Raw genomic sequence first — 18,270 nt, forward strand, 5'->3', positions numbered from 1 at the left:
TGGTGGTGTATAGCATATCCCTACAAACATTTTCTTTAAACTTTTACCTCCACTGCTAATTTCTATCCACAAGGTCTCTACATTTTCATCATTCCCTTATAATAGGTTTTAGATCCGGTTTAACATATAAACATACTCCCCCTCCTCTTCTATTTGCTCGATCCTTCAGAAAAAGGGAATAACGCTCTAAATGAACTGCCCAGTCATGAGTTCCATCCCACCATGTTTCAAATAACGCTGCGGACGTCCCCAACCTGATGTCACATGGCGTCTCATTGCTATAGCAACGTTGCATCTCCATGGTAACACGCCGCTGGTCATTTGATGCTGGGATTCCAAAGTAGCAGGAGGGTGGCAGAAAGGGAGGTGGCAGACACAGGCAAGTGCCTTAGGGCGGCGGATGTTGGAAGACGCCACTGATTCAGACACCAGCGAGGTTACTACTGAACTGGAGCATTCAGAGTATTTTAGGCCAAAATATTTCGTGCGGCTCATGCCAGCCATGCAGTGAACTGAAACAACAAAAATAATGGCACAAATAATCATTCTGGCGGACTGCAGACGAGTTGCGTGCGGCTCAGCTGTGAACCAGGGGCGGACAACAAAGTGCTCATGCCACACCTCGGCACCCCCCATGAAAGTAAATGACGCTACATCTGTACATAGGGTTCTGGCTTCCAGCGATTGGCTATTTTATGTTTGCCAGGTATGCCCAGATTCCGGATAAGCACTCTACTCATCATGCCGGCCTTCATTTCCCCGGTTGTTCGTGTCAGCCACCATAGTAGCCAGTTTATACACCTCTGGCAGCTGTTCCTTGAGTTTTCCATGTAAGTGGTAGGGGATGTGCCATCGGCTGCCACCCCCAAAACGCAGATCAATTGGTAAATGTGAATTCCCACCCGAACATCAGACAGTATGGGGAGCCCTGTGGAGTCATTCTTTGTCCAGTTACATGCATGTACCAGGTGATGCACATGCTGACCACTGTTCTTTTAAAAAATAGAAACATGGTCGGTGGTTAAGGCGGACCCAAGCCTATAAAGGAAAAGGAACTCGCCAGATATGAAAAAACGAAAAACGTACTTTATTAGGTCACGTTGAAAAACACAGAACATAGACAAAAAAACGAGGGAGGGTGAAGAAAGGATTTCCTCCAACGCGTTTCGCACTGGTAGACGCTTTCTCAAGGAGTAACGAGAGTAGGGAATGGCGTATCTATTATACCATCGCCACATGATTTAACTATATAAATGAATAGAGATAAAGGAAGGTGTTTCATCTGTGGGGGTTTGTGGAGTTAATCGTGGTGGAATAATAACATATATAGATACACATGAACAATACGTTGCAAAATATCTTATTAATATCAGGAAATAGAGAGGCATAATCAGTGCAACCATGTACCCGGAATAAAAATAGAGAGAGAGTCAAGAAATAATATGAAAATGCATGTTTTATTTATTTATTTATTTATAAAATGTGTTACCAGGAAGTAATACATTGAGAGTTACCTCTCGTTTTCAAGTATGTCCTGGGCACAGAGTTAAGACAAATAATACATGGTTACAAGTACAGTTACATAAATGAACAGGGTATACATTATATACAAGACATTGCGTGCACAGTTAAAGAAAATATATATTATGGGCGTATGAAACAGTTACAGACCAGATTAAAATGTGTGACAGCCTTAGATTTGAAAGAACTTAAACTGGTGGTGGATGTGAGAGTCTCTGGTAGGTTGTTCCAGTTTTGGGGTGCACGGTAAGAGAAGGAGGAACGGCCGGATACTTTGTTGAGCCTTGGAACCATGAACAGTCTTTTGGAGTCTGATCTCAGGTGATAGGTGCATGTTGCAGAGTTACTGGACAAATGGGTTGGAGAAAATATTTAAGATCCCAGTCGGCATTGAGCGCTTTGGGTGTCAATGTCTCTAGTATGAAAACTCAGAATGCTTCTTCTTTATATAGAGCATTAATTCTATCTCCTCCTCGTCTATGTGCTTTGACATGTTCAATGGCAACACATGTCCGAGTCTCTGAGGTCCCTAGGGAACATAAAGTGAAATGTTTACATACATCCTGTATCAGATCCCATGTAGAGATTAATCTGACATGCTCCATTAGACACTGTTTGAGTGGCCTTGTGGTTGATCCCACATATTGTTTATTGCAACCGCAGCTCAACATGTATATTACAAAGTCAGTATTGCAGGTAATGAAAGACTGAATATTGAAAGTTCTAGGTGCATTCATATTAGTGAAATATCTTGGATTGTTTAAAATATATACATATTTTGCAACGGCCGCAACGGAAACAGCCTAATAAGGAAGGACATATAGAACACCCACAAGCTCATATTGAACCCCCAAAATAACCACAACATATATATAAGCGTATAAGTGTCACAGAGGAGGGCTACTGAGCATGGCAATATACATTTAAAACCAGAGACGAACATGAAACATTTTATCTAATAGATATCAATACATGTATATTTAGGCACTGTACCGTGTATAAAGTTTTGCTGGATGTGCATTGAGCTCTGTCTGTGTTTCATGTTCGTCTCTGGTTTTAAACTAATAAGGAAGGACACACATTTCTAGAGCGCTGCAAAGTTTTAGCTCTCAATACGCTAGGTGACATTATATTTCCCAAAGTTTGGGATTTTCGGAAAGCGAGCTTGGGGTCAACAGCCACTATGTCTTTCAAAAGTGAATCAGTCGATTAAGATGTTCCAATGTTATTTGACAATGGATCTAATACTGTTAGCCTGATTGCTTAAATGTGTAATAAAATATGGGGAATTAGAACTTGACCCACTCTCCCCCCCCCCCCTCCACACTGTTCTTTCCCTTGGGTAGTCAATGTGTCCATTATGTTTAATAGTGTCCTATTAAACGTCTCCAGTTGAGGGTCCCCCTGCGGGTGGTACGGTGTTGTTTGGGATTTCTTTATAGCACAAAGGCATAGCAACTCCTTGATGAGGCAGCTTTCCTGCACTTTGGCGACTGTAATGGCTCTCTGGTCCTGTGTTGGGAATGCCTGGGCATACCTGGTGAAGTGACCACTAGAATGTTACTAGTGTTTTTTTCTATCCGGTTCCAATGACAGAAAGTCCATGCAAACCAAGTCCAATGGTCCACTACTGGTTATATTTACTAATGGCGCTGCCCTTGTAGGCAGGATTTTCTTGACAACGCACTGCCCTCAATTCTTGCGGTATTCTTCAACGTCTTGGCCATTCAGGGCCAGTAGAACAGGTCTTTCACAAGTCCCAACTTCTAGTCGGTAGCCAGGTGGCCATGGTTGTCATGGAGGGGACAAAGTACCACCTGCCTATATTTGTAGGGGAGCACTTGAGACCTCATGGCGACTTGAAACATTACTGTACTTCACTCTTTATTACTAAATTAGGCAACCTAGCTCTCTCGGTGCTTCCCTGTGACAGACGAGACCGACTTTTGCTTTCTCAAAGCTAGCCATACTTCCTTTAATGAGGTGAAACAAACGCAAATTAATTACTAAAAAGGTGAAATAGGTGATTGAATATATAAATTAATATTTAAAAGTGAAGGCGAAGCAGCTCCCAGAAATGACGAGGGTTTCGCTTGTCTTAAAAGAAATAGAGAGAGAGGGGGAAAAAAATTGTGAAAATAGTGTGCCAAAAATGAGTGAAATAAACAAGTGAATAAATAAATCACTTGCATGAAGTCAGTGAAAAAGCCGGCTAGGTCAAGGAAACACTTCTGATCCGCAGAAAATCCTATATACCTATATACTTTAACAGTGGAAAGGTAATAGGAAAAAAAGAAACACAATAGGGTAATCGAGTAAATACTCAAATTATATTTGGAGAGAAAAAAAAAAGCAACTCACAAACGAGCAATATTTAGAAGCCTGTTGGTATAGATTGACCACAAGGTATGCCCCTTCCCGTTTTCTCTACTGTCCTGTTTCTTGCTGATAATGTCCTATTTGAGTTCCGTCGGGAGTAGCTGGAACATCCTCTCCCTTGTCCCTCTGGAGAGACACCAAGAACTCCGGTGCAAACTGGTTGCCGCCAACGTCGGCTCTGCAGAAGAACTCTCTCACTTGTCCCTATGGAGAGACGCCGGGAGCTCTGGTCCAGGCGTGCTGACGTCACTCGTCAGTGACGGAACTTCGCGGTTGAGACCCGGATGTCTCTGCGCCGTTAGTTTCGGAGGCAGGAGGTAACAGGGCACACTGGTGGGATACAGAGCAATCCTACGCGTTTCGCTCTGATAACGAGCTTCTTCAGGGATTATGGGATGGTTGGAGACTTCTGATCATTTATATAATTGAAATCAACGATGTCATAATTGTATAACATTGATATTATTAATACATTTGTGTGTTTACTAATACAGTACATAAAACATAACATACAATAAAAGTTTAATCAATTAAAAAATATATTTTAAAAGGCAAAAAGCTACTTAAAAACAAATATTAAAAAATATATATTTAAACATGTAATCAGGCAAAATAACCACAAGATGGTGATAGAGAGCAGAGATACAATATAGCACCTAGTGAACACTAAATAACAATTTTATAAAGAATATAATAAATATCCATTTATATAAACTGCCATCATATAAACATATATTACAATATATAATTGGATAAAAAGGCGGACTATAATTTAAAAAGGGAGAGCCACCTAAAGGATAAAACAAATACTAGTTAATAAAGGAGTTAACATCAATTTTAATATTGAGTACTTTTAGATGGAGTATATATTCCCTGTATCCAACAGGACTCCCTATGTGAGAGGTCCAATGTTCTGTTACCTCCTCTCCAGTTGGCAGATACTGATTCTATACCAATCTTATACTATATTAGTGAAAGCACTGTATGCCTGTCTGGATGTCCGGTGTCCCTAGGGGAAATCTCATTGGTCCCTTGGGCCGCCCGCCCCCGCACACCTCTCATTGGCCTGAGGCGGAGTGACGGGCCAAACACAAACACACACACACACACACGGTAAGGGGGGCGCACGATTATGTAGGGGGGGCGCGAGCAGCTTGCAGGGAAACCTGGGGGCGGCCAGAGCTGTGCACGGGCGCTCTGTGCTGCTGCTTCTATGTCTGTGTCTTGCAGAGGGGGCGGGGCCAGAAGATCCGTGCTGCTGCTTCTATGTCTGTGTCTTGCAGAGGGGGCGGGGCCAGAAGATCCGTGCTGCTGCTTCTATGTCTGTGTCTTGCAGAGGGGGCGGGGCCAGAAGCTCCGTGCTGCTGCTTCTATGTCTGTGTCTTGCAGAGGGGGCGGGGCCAGAAGATCCGTGCTGCTGCTTCTATGTCTGTGTCTTGCAGAGGGGGCGGGGCCAGAAGCTCTGTGCTGCTGCTTCTATGTCTGTGTCTTGCAGAGGGGGCGGGGCCAGAAGCTCTGTGCTGCTGCTTATATGTCTGTGTCTTGCAGAGAGGGCGGGGCCAGAAGATCCGTGCTGCTGCTTCTATATCTGTGTCTTGCAGAGGGGGCGGGGCCTGCAGAGGGGGCGGGGCCAGAAGATCCGTGCAGCTGCTTCTATGTCTGTGTCTTGCAGAGGGGGCGGGGCCAGAAGATCCGTGCTGCTGCTTCTATATCTGTGTCTTGCAGAGGGGGCGGGGCCTGCAGAGGGGGCGGGGCCAGAAGATCCGTGCTGCTGCTTCTATGTCTGTGTCTTGCAGAGGGGGCGGGGCCTGCAGAGGGGGCGGGGCCAGAAGATCCGTGCTGCTGCTGCTTCTATGTCTGTGTCTTGCAGAGGGGGCGGGCCAGCTAGTGTAGGATAAAACCTGTAGGGTCAGAATTGGGGAACTTTTTATAATGTAATATGTCTTTATTTATATAGCGCCAAAAGTGTACTAATGTAATACAGTGCGGGTTTCCAGCCCCATAATAATATTTCTGAAGTGTTCGAAAATACGGACTCTTAATGGTCGTATAGCTCGTCCCACATATTGTAGGCCATAAGGGCATAGTCCGGCCCGCACATTGTAGGCCACAAGGGCATAGTCCGGCCCGCACATTGTAGGCCACAAGGGCATAGTCCGGCCCGCACATTGTAGGCCACAAGGGCATAGTCCGGCCCGCACATTGTAGGCCACAAGGGCATAGTCCGGCCCGCACATTGTAGGCCACATTTTAAATTGACGGTTGGTATTTTTAGAACAATTTTTTTTTTTAATTGACGGTTGGTATTTTTAGAACAAAAAAAAGGTCAGTTTTACCTTTACTAAATGAACACGCCTTGCATTTGGAACATTTTTCAAAAACCTTTTGGTTTGTCTGTCATCCACTTGGACCCACCTATCTTTTCATTTTTTCTCATGGCAGTTGGAGCGAATTGTTTTTTAAGATGAAACCACTTGACTCCCAATGGAAGGGATCCCCGGGGGTTTTGCTCTGAGATCAGAGTGACTTGGGTATAGCAGGACTTGATTCTTGGGGAGGAGAAGCAGGATATGAACAAGGTTTTGGTCCCAGATCGTTATGATGTAATCTACCTTTCCCTCCAGTCTGTGCATTCACCCTGACCTCCTGCTTCAGCTCTGCTAAAGCTTTTTGCATCTCCGTCGGAATTGTCAGATTAAATGCTTTTCAGCAGGTCTTCAATATCCCCTGTGGTGGAGGGCAGGGACCTGTTTTCTGGGTGTGCCTCCGAATTTGACTCCGACAGAGACCTCATTTATTTTATTTACTTATAAAAATGTGTTACCAGGCAGTAATACATTGAAAGTTACATCTCGTTTTCACGTATGTCCTGGGCACAGAGTTATGATGACAAATACATTGTTACAAATACGTTGTTACATTAAGTGAACAGGGTTATACCCAGTGGTGGGATTCAATTTTTTTAGCAACAGGTTCTCTCTCATCAGGGGGGGGGAGGGGGATGTTTTACGTTTATGTTGTTTTTTTAAATGTTTTATTCCGTTGAACAGGACTGCACGGGGAGGGGGGGAAAATAGACCAGATCCACCCTCACATCTCTCCCAACCCCCCTCACATCTCTCCCAACCCCCCTCACATCTCTCCCAACCCCCCTCACATCTCTCACAGCCCCCCTCACATCTCTCACAGCCCCCCCTCACATCTCTCACAGCCCCCCCTCACATCTCTCATAGCCCCCCTCACATCTCTCACACCCCCCCTCACATCTCTCCCAGACCCAACACATCTCTTCCAGACCCCCATACATCTCTCCCAGACCCCCACACATCTCTCCCACACCCCCTCACATCTCTCCCACACCCCCTCACATCTCTCACACCCCCCTCACATCTCTCCCAGACCCCACACATCTCTTCCAGACCCCCACACATCTCTCCCACACCCCCTCACATCTCTCCCAGACACCCTCACATCTCTCCCAGACCCCCTCACATCTCTCCCAGACCCCCTCACATCTCTCCCAGCCCTCTTACATCTCTCCTAGCCCCCTAACATCTCTCCCAGTCCCCCTCACATCTCTCCCAGACCCCCTCACATCTCTCCCAGACCCCCTCACATCTCTCCCAGCCCTCTTACATCTCTCCCAGACCCCCTCACATCTCTCCCAGACCCCCTCACATCTCTCCCAGTCCCCCTCACATATCTCCCAGCCCTCTTACATCTCTCCCAGACCTCTTACATCTCTCCCAGCCCCCCTCACATCTCTCCCAGTCCCCCTCACATCTCTCCCAGTCCCCCTCACATCTCTCCCAGTCCTCCTTCATTCCTACCTGGGTGGACACAGGCACGGAGAGGGCTCCCCCGGCTTAAAGAATTAGCTGGTAGTAGAATCTCTTGAGTCAGAGCAGGAGAGAGCTGCATGTGGTGAGGAGTGCTCTATAGCAGCAGACAGGAAGTTCCGGGTCAGGCTGCTAGATGGCGCACCTCCCCTGCAATCCTGCTCTGACTCACTCAAGTGATTCTATTACCGGCTTACTTTAAGCTGCTGTCGCATACCATCTCCTGCCGCCTCAGATCATCTCCCCCCGCCGCCTGTTAAGCACCGGTTCGGCGAATGTCAGAAATCCTGGGAACAGGTTTGCGCGAAGCGGCTGAATCCCACCACTGGTTATACCTTATATACAAGACGAAGCATGCACAGTTAGGCTGCGGCCCCGCTAGCCCCGAGCGGGCCGCGCTTGCCGCGCTAACTTATATATAAATATGTAAGTTCCCGCTCACGCGGCGTGCTCGTGCATGGACACACATGCTAACCCGCGCTCAGGGCTTACCAAAACAAAAAAATCTGACTTCCCAGCGCACTCAGCTGGCCTGCATATATGAAGATAGAAGCCATGTAAAACAGGTTTATGTTGTGTAACGCCAAACCGTTCTGTGTTTATTGTTTTAATGTAGCCTATCCATCCTAATTCTACTTTCCCTTCCCCTCCACATAAATTCAGCAACTTCTTTATTAGAATTTGTACGTCTTTATTTGTAACTAGCTGATATACCCGGCGTTGCCCGGGATGTCATTTTCCCGCTCCCCCTCTGTCTGCACCCCCCCTCTCCTTCCGCTCCCCCTGTCTCTCTCCGCTCTCTCTCTCCCTATTCACCTCTCTTCCCCTTCCCCTTTCTGCTCCCCTCTCTCTTTCTCCCCCGTTCACAGCTCCAGTCTTCCCCGGTCACAACTCCGTCCCCCTCCCGTTCACAGCTCCATTCCCCCCCCTCTGTTCACACCTGTGGCCTCCCCCTTCACAGGTCCAGTCCCCCACCCGGTCACAACTCCATCCCCCCAGCCCCGGTTCACAGCTCCATTTCCCCCCCTTCACAGCTCCGTTTCCCCCCCTTCACAGCTCCGTTCCCCCACACTCTCTCTCACACACTCTCTCTCACGCACACACACTCGCTCTCTCTCCCTCTTCCCCTCTCTCTTTCTCCCCCGTTCACAGCAATCCGGTCCCCCCCCCTGCACATGAATGTGGCCCACCCTCCCTTCACAGCTCCAGTCCCCCCCCGGTCACAACTTCATCCCCCCAGCCCCGGTTCACAGCTCCATTCCCCCCTTCACAGCTCTGTTTCCCCCACCCTTCACAGCTCTGTTTCCCCCCCCCTTCACAGCTCTGTTTCCCCCCCCTTCACAGCTCCGTTCCCCCACACTCTCTCTCACACACTCTCTCACGCACACACTCTCTCTCACTCTCTCTCTCTCTCTCACACACACTCTCTCACATACACTCTCTCTCACATATGCTCTCTCTCACATACACTCTCTCACATACACTCTCACATACACACACTCTCTCACACACACTCTCTCACACACTCTCTCACACACACTCTCTCACATACACTCTCTCTCACATACACACACTCTCTCACATACACACACTCTCACATACACTCTCTCTCACATACACACACTCTCTCACACACACTCTCTCACATACACTCTCTCTCACATATGCTCTCTCTCACATACACTCTCTCACATACACTCTCTCTCACATACACACACTCTCTCTCACACACACACACTGTCAGACACACACACACACTGTTACTCACACACATACACACACTGTCACTCACACACATGCAAGCAGAAGCAGCCTCTCCTCCAACTCCTCTCCCCCCGTAGCTCACATGCAAAGTTCAGAAGCAGCAACTCTCCTCCTCTCCGCCGACACCACGGATCACCCTCTCTCCCCCTTCCTCCTCCCCCCTTAGATCACAGGCCATCTCCTTCTGCCATCCCATACCCCAGGCAGCAGGAGGCTTGAGTCAGCGAGGACTGCATGCGCGCTCCTAGGAGAGGGGAGGGAGGGAGGAGAGCGGAGGGGGGAGAGCCAGGGGCAGCAGTGAGTGCGGGCGGCCAGGCGGAACCCCTGGGACTGCTCCACGGAGCCCTGGTGGAGAATGACTGTGTATATAGTGACGTCACTCTGCCTTGCACTCAGAGACCATGAGAGCCAAGGCCCGTCCCTTTGTCAGGCAATGAGAGCCAATGCCCGCCCCACATTCAGCCAATGGGAGAGCATGACAGCCAATGAGAGTGCGCACAAACCCACAGACAAACATCGTGACAGACAAACATTTCATTTTTTTATATATTTATATATATATATATAGATAAGAAAAGGGAGCATCTGTTTAGCATAAAGCAGCGTTGCGCAAACTGGGGGAGCAAGAGATTTGTCTGGGGGGCGTGGGCGGTTGCAGAGGCCCCGTGCTCTTCCCCAAGGCAATTAAATTAAATGCCGGGGGATCGCGTGAGGCCCCTGCAACACTCCACTTACCTCGCTTCAGCCGGCTGCGTGACGCGTCGCCATGACAGCGTCATTTGACGCGGGTGCAAGATGGGGGGTGAGGGCGCGAGAACAGGGGCAAGCAAGACGGGGGGCACAGCAGCAAAAGTTTGCGCACCCCTGCCATAAAGTATGTCATTTTTGGAAAGACTAGTGCTTTTATCACTGCAATCATTCCTAGCGTTGACAAATTTCGATTCTTCCACTAATTTAGCCGGTTATATATTTGCTTTCAATATTGGAGTAAAGTGCATGTGATTTTTCTTATTCTGGAGATTTTATGATTCCTAAATATTTTTGGTTTCGATACCATTTTCACCTGAAGGAGTTCATGCTAAAACTTCAGATTTGTCTGTATTCATGTCAAACATCCCAATATTTGTTATTATTTCTGGGATCAAAGTTCGAGGTTTTGGGATAGATTATAGACATTAAAAATGAAATTGAATAGTGAGTCTCCATGTAACCACTTTAGTGATAGAAAGTTTCAGATATCATAGATTTCCATGTAATGTCACCTAACTTTGAACGCGCATCAGATGACAGGAAGATACAATGTAACTAAATGATCTAGCAGCAGATACTTCTAACAATGCATACATCACTGCTAGAGAAACTCACTCTGAATGGAAAATGTTGTATTACAATCACACCATTTTTTTTAAAGTGGCCTTTGCGTTTGGGACGGGGTATTTAAAAAACATTTTCTCTTAGGTGGGAAGCAGGAGGTCACCGGAGCTGAAATCTCGGCTCCAGGGACCACCTGTTTCCCAAGGTACATACTTCGGAAGGGGCTGCCGGTAGAAACCGTGGGCTGGGCATGCAATACGGTCGTTTAAAAGTCCCGCAGGAGATTTAAACAGGATTGAGATACCAGTAGCACCCTTAGAGGTAAGTGTGATGAAATAGGCAGTAAGTCTTCCAAAATGCCTAGGAAGCTCTGCCCTGTTGCCTATTCTCATCAGGATAACCCTGGGGTTAAGGTTGGACACCCAAGGTTTTGCACTTTTATTGCACTATACAGTCAATTGTGTGGTGTATCTGTGAAAGCAGTGGTACGGCTTCCCCCGCGTATTGTATGTACTGTAATGCATATGGTATTTTACTTTGCGAAAGCAGTGATACTGCTTTCTCCAGTGATGGAAGGGGTTAATCCAGCACTTGTTCCATATCTGTAGTGCAACACCTATGTTCCCAGTTGTACTTCTGTGTGATAAGACTCCCAGCTGTCAGTGTAAAATGTTGAAGTACACTGATTTTTAAAGGAAAAGACACTTTGCACACCCCATCCTGCAGACAGCAAATGGTCCCATGACATGCCAGGAGGTGTCAGCAAAGAGATGCAGATCACCGAACATAGCAGCACACAGATAAAGCCATGAGGTCCATTAATTGGGATGATGTAGCTGGATTAATGTACTATGTAGGTCCTTCTCGCTATATTAAACACATAGTTATTATATTATATGAAAACATTTTAATGACAGTTTTTCTTAATTGGGGTTAGTCTGACTTTACTGACTTGAAGCACAATGTGTATGAGGCATACTCTGCAGTGTCCCACTTTAAATGGACCGATCCAAAACCATTGAACGGTAACCACGTGCTAACTATGTCATCGGAGCCTCTGTGCGGCCATCTTTGATTCTAGCAAAAGAAAAATTACCCCACTGAAAGTAAAAGAAATAAAATACATTTGAAAAAAATAATAATTTTGTATCTTTCGTGCTAATTGAGAAAAAAATTTGATTGATAATTTTTCATCTTGTTTTAAAACAGCAGGGCGCTTCATGGTTAAACTGTTTTGTATTTACGGAAATATTAACCTGCAAGATTCTAAATCAGCTAACAAAAATGGCATTTTTGTGGAAAAGAACTGATTTAAAAAATAAATACATTCAGACACACACAAACACACCCTAATATAAGCCTTAATAAATTATATTGGGGTCAATAATTTAGGGACTCTCACACATATATACTGTATGTTTTGTGTATACTGTAACACACACACACACACACACACACACACACACACACACACACACACACACACACACACACACACACACACACACACACACACACACACACACACACACACACACACACACACACACACACACACACACACACACTTGTGCGTATTAACTCTGAATGATATATGCTCTTTTTCTATTTTATGTACGAATCCCACTTTCACACGTTTGCTTGGATTTGCCCAAAGCAAAGATGGCCGCAGCGCGCTTCAGCCGTCCTAATCTGTGCGCATGTTAAATCCGTAGCACCTCTTTTGATTGGCCGGTGGGACACGAGCTCCGGAAACGACCATAAAAGGAAAGAGGCGCGTGCCTTGATTGGGGACTGTCGCGTGGAGCGTGTCAGGCTCGCGCCACCTCTGGAAAGGTGTACAAATGCGGAGGCGCGTGTGCCGTTGCGCGCGCCAACCGGAAGCGCACAAAAAAGGCAACTCGATGGCATTGCTATTCTGGTCAGCGATCGCTCGTTTGCTTTGTGCGTCACAGTGACGTCAACGAGGAGTGCAGAGTCTATTAATGGAAGGGTCAGGCAACTTGCTGCAGGGACGGGGAGGGAGAGAGAGAGGCTAGTGACATGTGCAGCATAAATACTTTCTCATCCTGTTTATCTAGGGAGTAGAATCATTTTCTTTAAATGTATGTGTATTATATATATATATATATATATATATATATATATATATATATATATATATATACACACACACACACAAACGAGTGTGTAATCTTACAAGCAGTTAAAAAAATCGTAGTGTGTGTGTAGAGAGAGAGAGAATTTCTTATGTATGTATATGTATATATGGGCTCCATGTAAGGCTAAGGCCCCGGTATCTCTGCTGCAACGCGCGCCCGCGAGATTGGCGGCGCGTGCAGCCGATTACCTGGTCTGCAGCTCACTGCAGGAAGAGAGACGGGGGGGAGTGACATGGGCGCGGCCATGACGTCACCCGGCAGGTTCGCCCTCATTGGCTGAACCGCCGGGGGGTGTGCCGTATCGCTTGACGCGAGTCCTGCTCTCAATTCTATTGAGAGCAGGAGCAGCTCGCCCCAGCGCTGCGGCCCCCCCTCGCAGCGGGCCCGGCGCCATTGAGGGAAGGGCTCTCGTCCGTGCAGCGTCTGCCACAGCGGACACTGTAGTAGGCAGCGGGGGCAAGGCCTAACAATGGTTTTTCAGGCAACAGGTGACACGGTGTGCTCATTTGCATGTTATTTCCCAGAATCCATTGCTGCAGTGGGAGCACTGTATGCTAGGTCAGCGGTGCGCAAACTGGGGGGTCGCGAGACTGCCGGCGGGGGGGGCGCGGGGTTTGCAGAGGCCCAGCGCGCTTCCCGAAGGCACTTAAATTAAGTGCCTGGGGAGCTGCAGGGCCTCTGTAAACCTTCACTTACCTAGACTCCGGCGGCTTCCTTCCTGCGTCGCCATGGCAACGTGGCGTCAAAATGACGCCGCGAGGTCATGTCACGTTGCTATGGCAACGTGACATGACGCCGGAGCGCAGGTGAGTGGGGGTTAGGGGGGCTCGGGAGTAAGGGGGGCGCAGGGAAAAAAGTTTGCGCCCCCCTGTGCTAGGTGATAATGGTTGAAAGGCAGGGTTGCAGACCTGTCTAAGGCTAAGGCCACGCTCCCTCAGTCAGTGCGCCCGCACTGCAGACAGGCGGGGCGCTGACAGACATAGACCGCGATATGCGGTCTGTAGGGAGTGGGAGGGGGGCGTGGCTTGAGCGGAGGGATGCGCTACTCCGTCCACACCCCCACCCCCCCTCCCTCCACAGGCTCGGGCTGCAGGAGGGAGCTGCTGCTGGAAGGTAAGCAACAGCAAAAAAAACACACACACACACCACCCCCTACCATGCTTCTTGACAGCTCCTGCCCCCGCCGCTGATTGGGTCATCAGCGCACCACGTGATGAGTCACCGCTCGGGATCACAATTTTCTTGCATCCCCTGGCGGCTGGCGCGTCACAGCGCGTAGTGAGCCAGCAGCGAGGGGGGACTGGGACCGGCTCGGGAGGATTCCCCTGCTGGTGGGGAACGCTCATGCGGCTGCCTGCGCCGCGAGGCGCAGCGGGTCCCAGCCCTAAGGCTACACTTATAGTGCCTGCGACGCGATGGTCGCTGGAAAATCCAATAGAGATGACTTCCAGCGATCGCGACCAATCCGTCGCGTCGCGCTTACTATTAAGTGCACGCGACGGCGGCAATGCATTTGTTTTTCTGCGACGTCGCTGTCGCATATATATCTCCAATAAAGAATATCACTTGTGAGCACATGTCTTAGACAGGTCTGCAACCCTGCCTTTCAACCATTATCACTATGCATACAGTGCTCCCACTGCAGCAAGGGATTCTGGGAAATTACATGCAAATGAGCACACAATGTGTCACCTTTTTGCCTGGTATATCCATTCACATGGAGCCCATTTAAGCAAATGCCTCGCTGTTCACACAGCTGTTAAGCACAGCATGGGACTAGCAAAGCAAGTCAAACCACTCACAGACATGTTTCAACCTTGATGGGCATCATCAGTGTGAGGTTGGTTTATATAAACCTACCCAGTCTAGAAATATTGCAAGATCTGAGAGATCTCATAGTACTGTTTCCAGTCAGCAATCATTTTATCAGACTTTCTCTGCTTCTCATGCATGGCAGCAAGATTGGGCTTTGCCTTCTCCAGAGTGGTCGCCATGTCCTCCAACTCACTCTACATGGGACACTTTGTCTTCTCCATAGACACACACTTGGTGATCACTGCAGACAGACACCTTTTGTAGCGCAGCCTTGACTTCTTGCTCTTTATCTTGTCCTGGGTGGGGCGGAGCAGGCATGCACGCTCACGGTAGACACGTTGCGACAATGCCGCTTGCCGAGCGAGCAAATTTGTATTTGCCACTTGCAAGGGCGTCACATGAGCGGTTCGCCCAATGATGCGAACCAGCTCCGTGACGTTGAGGCCGCACCCCGAGACGTGCGTGCACCTAGCCGGCCAGGAAAAGCACGGCCGAGCAGGGCGCAGCACTGGAGCGCCAGTGCGCCTCTACCCACTCTGGATGAGGCCTAATCGTTCACGGAGGAGACAAGTCATGCCTGGCAGTTTGCAGTGCATTTTCAGTGTGACTCAAGGAATCATCACTCTTTGGTTCCTGGTCCACTTCTCTAGTACTGTTTAGTGAGGGGTTCTTATGGTCAGAACCAAATAGACGCCCCTTCTGGGTACATGAGTTCAGCATTGGACCCTCTCATGTGTCAGAGCCCCTGCTGTGACTCCAGCCCAGTCCCTGGTTCTGAGAAGCCTCTGGAGATTCTGCTATTCTCCTGAGGAACTTACCAGTCAATCTGGGCTGCAGTACATCTCTACTCCTTTCTAACACACACCTTCCTGACATTCCAGGATCATCTTTAAAGCTGCAGTTCAGTCTTTTTTTTTTTTTTACATTTATTTTTTTACTTCAATAGTTTTGTGTGCAATCTCTAATTACCTAAAGAACTGTATAGCTGCAGGTCAATTCGTTCTCCATGTATTGATAGGTCGAAATTTGGTGACATATTAAAAGCTGGGATTTGTTTATATTCTGCTTGTCAGTCAGTGGAAGCTCATGAATATTCATGAGCACTCCTGCACTGACATGTGCTAGAGGGAGGGCAGGGCTGACAAAGGGGTGTGCCAGGGCTTGTGAAAGGACATGAAGGGGCAGTGCCTTAGCAAATGGCTGTTCAAATAGAATACAAGAAAATTGGTCATTCAAAGTTGTTTTTTTAAAAACAAAAAATGCTAAAAGTATTTTTTCTTACTACAGAACTGATTTATTAAAAAAAACACACATGCAGGATATTGACTGAACTGCAGCTTTAAATGTTTCTGCTGCTTCTTCTGTAAGTTGAGAACTTCTTTTCTTTTTCTCTCCCTCTTTACCTTAGCAGCATACTTCTCAAGGGAGGAGCGCAGTAATATGTACTGTCTTCCACAAAAGTTAGTCCAATTATTTTCCTTGCTGCATACTCCATAAGAGCATTTTAATATAGTGTTAATAAAACAATACGTCATAGGGGTAGGTTATTGGCTCATCTGGTTTCTGCACCTTGGAGGTGTATGGCTCCTCCCTTCAAGATGGAGCCCCTTCCAATTCTCTAATTAACATAAAGGTATAATACACCCCATTGTCAGTTTACACATCACTCTCCATTGAAGAGCAGGTGAATGTTTAAGGCTGACGGAGAGAAATGTGTAAGCTTTAATATTTGACACTAGGGTATTTGTGCACCCACAGTTCACCTCTATAATAAGGGAACTATGATACTGGCTTTGAACAGCTTTTAATTGCACTAAATCACAAAAGCATATGCTTTGTTTACTTAACCCCTTCAGGGCACTTTCACATATTTCACTAGGCCATAGGACAATAAGAAATTACACATATTCAGTGTAGGTACACGCGAATTGGTCGTGCCGTGGCTGCAGGCCAAAGAGTTTAAATGACCCTTACTCGTGAGATCACTAGTATATTTTAGCCCAAATTGGTTGGAGTGCAGGAATTGTTCTTTTTGTTTTCCATATATGTAAGGCCAATCCTTTTACCAGCGACGTATTTCTAAAGGGAGGAGTGCAGTCATATGTAAGGTGTCTTTACCTTGAAAGACACTGACGCATCAGTGGTACTGAGCACATACTCATTGTTAAAAGCTGCTGCATCTTTCTTAGGCCTCGGACATTGTCAGCGCTGAGGCGCGCTCTCACCAGTGAGCCCCTGCAGCCGCATTGAGAGCGGCTTTAGTAGGGGCTCGCCTACGCTTCCGCAAGCGCGCGGAAGCGTAGGTCTTAGGAAAATTTTAAATTTGTGCGCTCATGGGAGCGCAGGGCCGGTCACGTGAGCGGTTCGCCCAATGAGGGCGAACCAGCTCCGTGACGTCACTGGTCCGCCCCCGGACGGCACGCTAACCAAGGCCAGGGAAAGCACCCACTTTCCCTCAGCCTCAGCGTGCCTCCGCACGGGCTGAGTCACCATGGACTCAGCCTTAAGTGCACAGTACGTTGCTTGCTACTGCAGTTGCTTGACTCGATGGAACAAATATTCCTCTTGCTGCTGATGCTGCTGTTTTCCTGGGGCCACATAGGAGTCATCCTCCTCATCATCATGAGGCCTGAAGGGACATTGATTCGTGTGACCGGGCTCATTACACCATAAGCGCATCTTGTACTGCTCAGTTTCCGGGGCTACCTAGGAATGTTCAATCCTTAATGGACACTGGTTTATTACACAATAAACACATTTTATCCTCCATTCTGACACTTTTAGGTGTATTCTTCACACTGACCACGGGTGGCGCTGTTGCGTCAATACTGTTCTGTGTGTGTGTGTGTGTGTGTGTGTGTGTGTGTGTGTGTGTGTGTGTGTGTGTGTGTGCGTGCGCATGGGAGAGTGTGCCTCCCCCCCACCCTGCCGCCTCCCCCCCAAAGATTACACTAAGCCCAGCTATCTTCATGACGGCGCAGCCGCCGCATGAGGTGGAGGGGGGGGGGGGATGCCGGCCTGCCCGACCACTAGCTTCATGCCGTGCGGGACATGCCGGCGAGGGGAGCAGGGCAGTGGCGGCCACGGCGGGGCTGACTGTCCCCTGGGGCGCCCGCTGGGGGACACCTCGCTGGGGGAATGCCGGCCTGCCCAGCCTTTCTCAGTTGGGATTTTAGCCCATCCATTCCCCAATAATTTATTAGGATAAGAGGGCGTGGGGTGACTTATAAGAGAACCTCATTGCTTTGTCCTTGAATTCTTCCCCCCCCCCTTTTTTTTTAATCCCAAGGAATAAAAAAATAAGGCAGGTTATAATTAAAAATATAAAGAGGGTCTTTGGGGGGGGGGGGGGGGCGCGAGGAAGGGGGGCCCGCCGGACGGGAGGTGCCAAAGGGGTGATGCTCCCGGCCGCACACTGTTAAATAAAACATTGTTTGGTTGATTGTAACAATTTCTTATGCTGTCTACAGTTATTC

At 47.9% G+C, this 18,270-nt stretch overlaps 1 protein-coding gene across 5 annotated transcripts in view; it reads left to right on the plus strand.

Annotated features, from left to right (window-relative positions):
• The first annotated feature begins 11,034 nt into the window (after positions 1 to 11,034).
• The window catches only part of FBXL16 (F-box and leucine rich repeat protein 16), a 65,472-nt gene continuing 58,236 nt past the window's right edge, over positions 11,035 to 18,270 (plus strand). For 2 of the 5 annotated variants that reach the window (XM_075566228.1, XM_075566229.1), the window contains exon 1: positions 12,648 to 12,810. The gene's annotated coding sequence lies outside the window, so the exon portion shown is untranslated. Of the gene's footprint in view, positions 11,139 to 12,647; positions 12,811 to 18,270 lie in introns of those variants that run through there. The other 3 variants (XM_075566224.1, XM_075566222.1, XM_075566226.1) reach the window with 2 other exon arrangements.

Source organism: Ascaphus truei, chromosome 11, assembly GCF_040206685.1.
Source record: "Ascaphus truei isolate aAscTru1 chromosome 11, aAscTru1.hap1, whole genome shotgun sequence".
Classification (NCBI taxonomy): domain Eukaryota; kingdom Metazoa; phylum Chordata; class Amphibia; order Anura; family Ascaphidae; genus Ascaphus; species Ascaphus truei.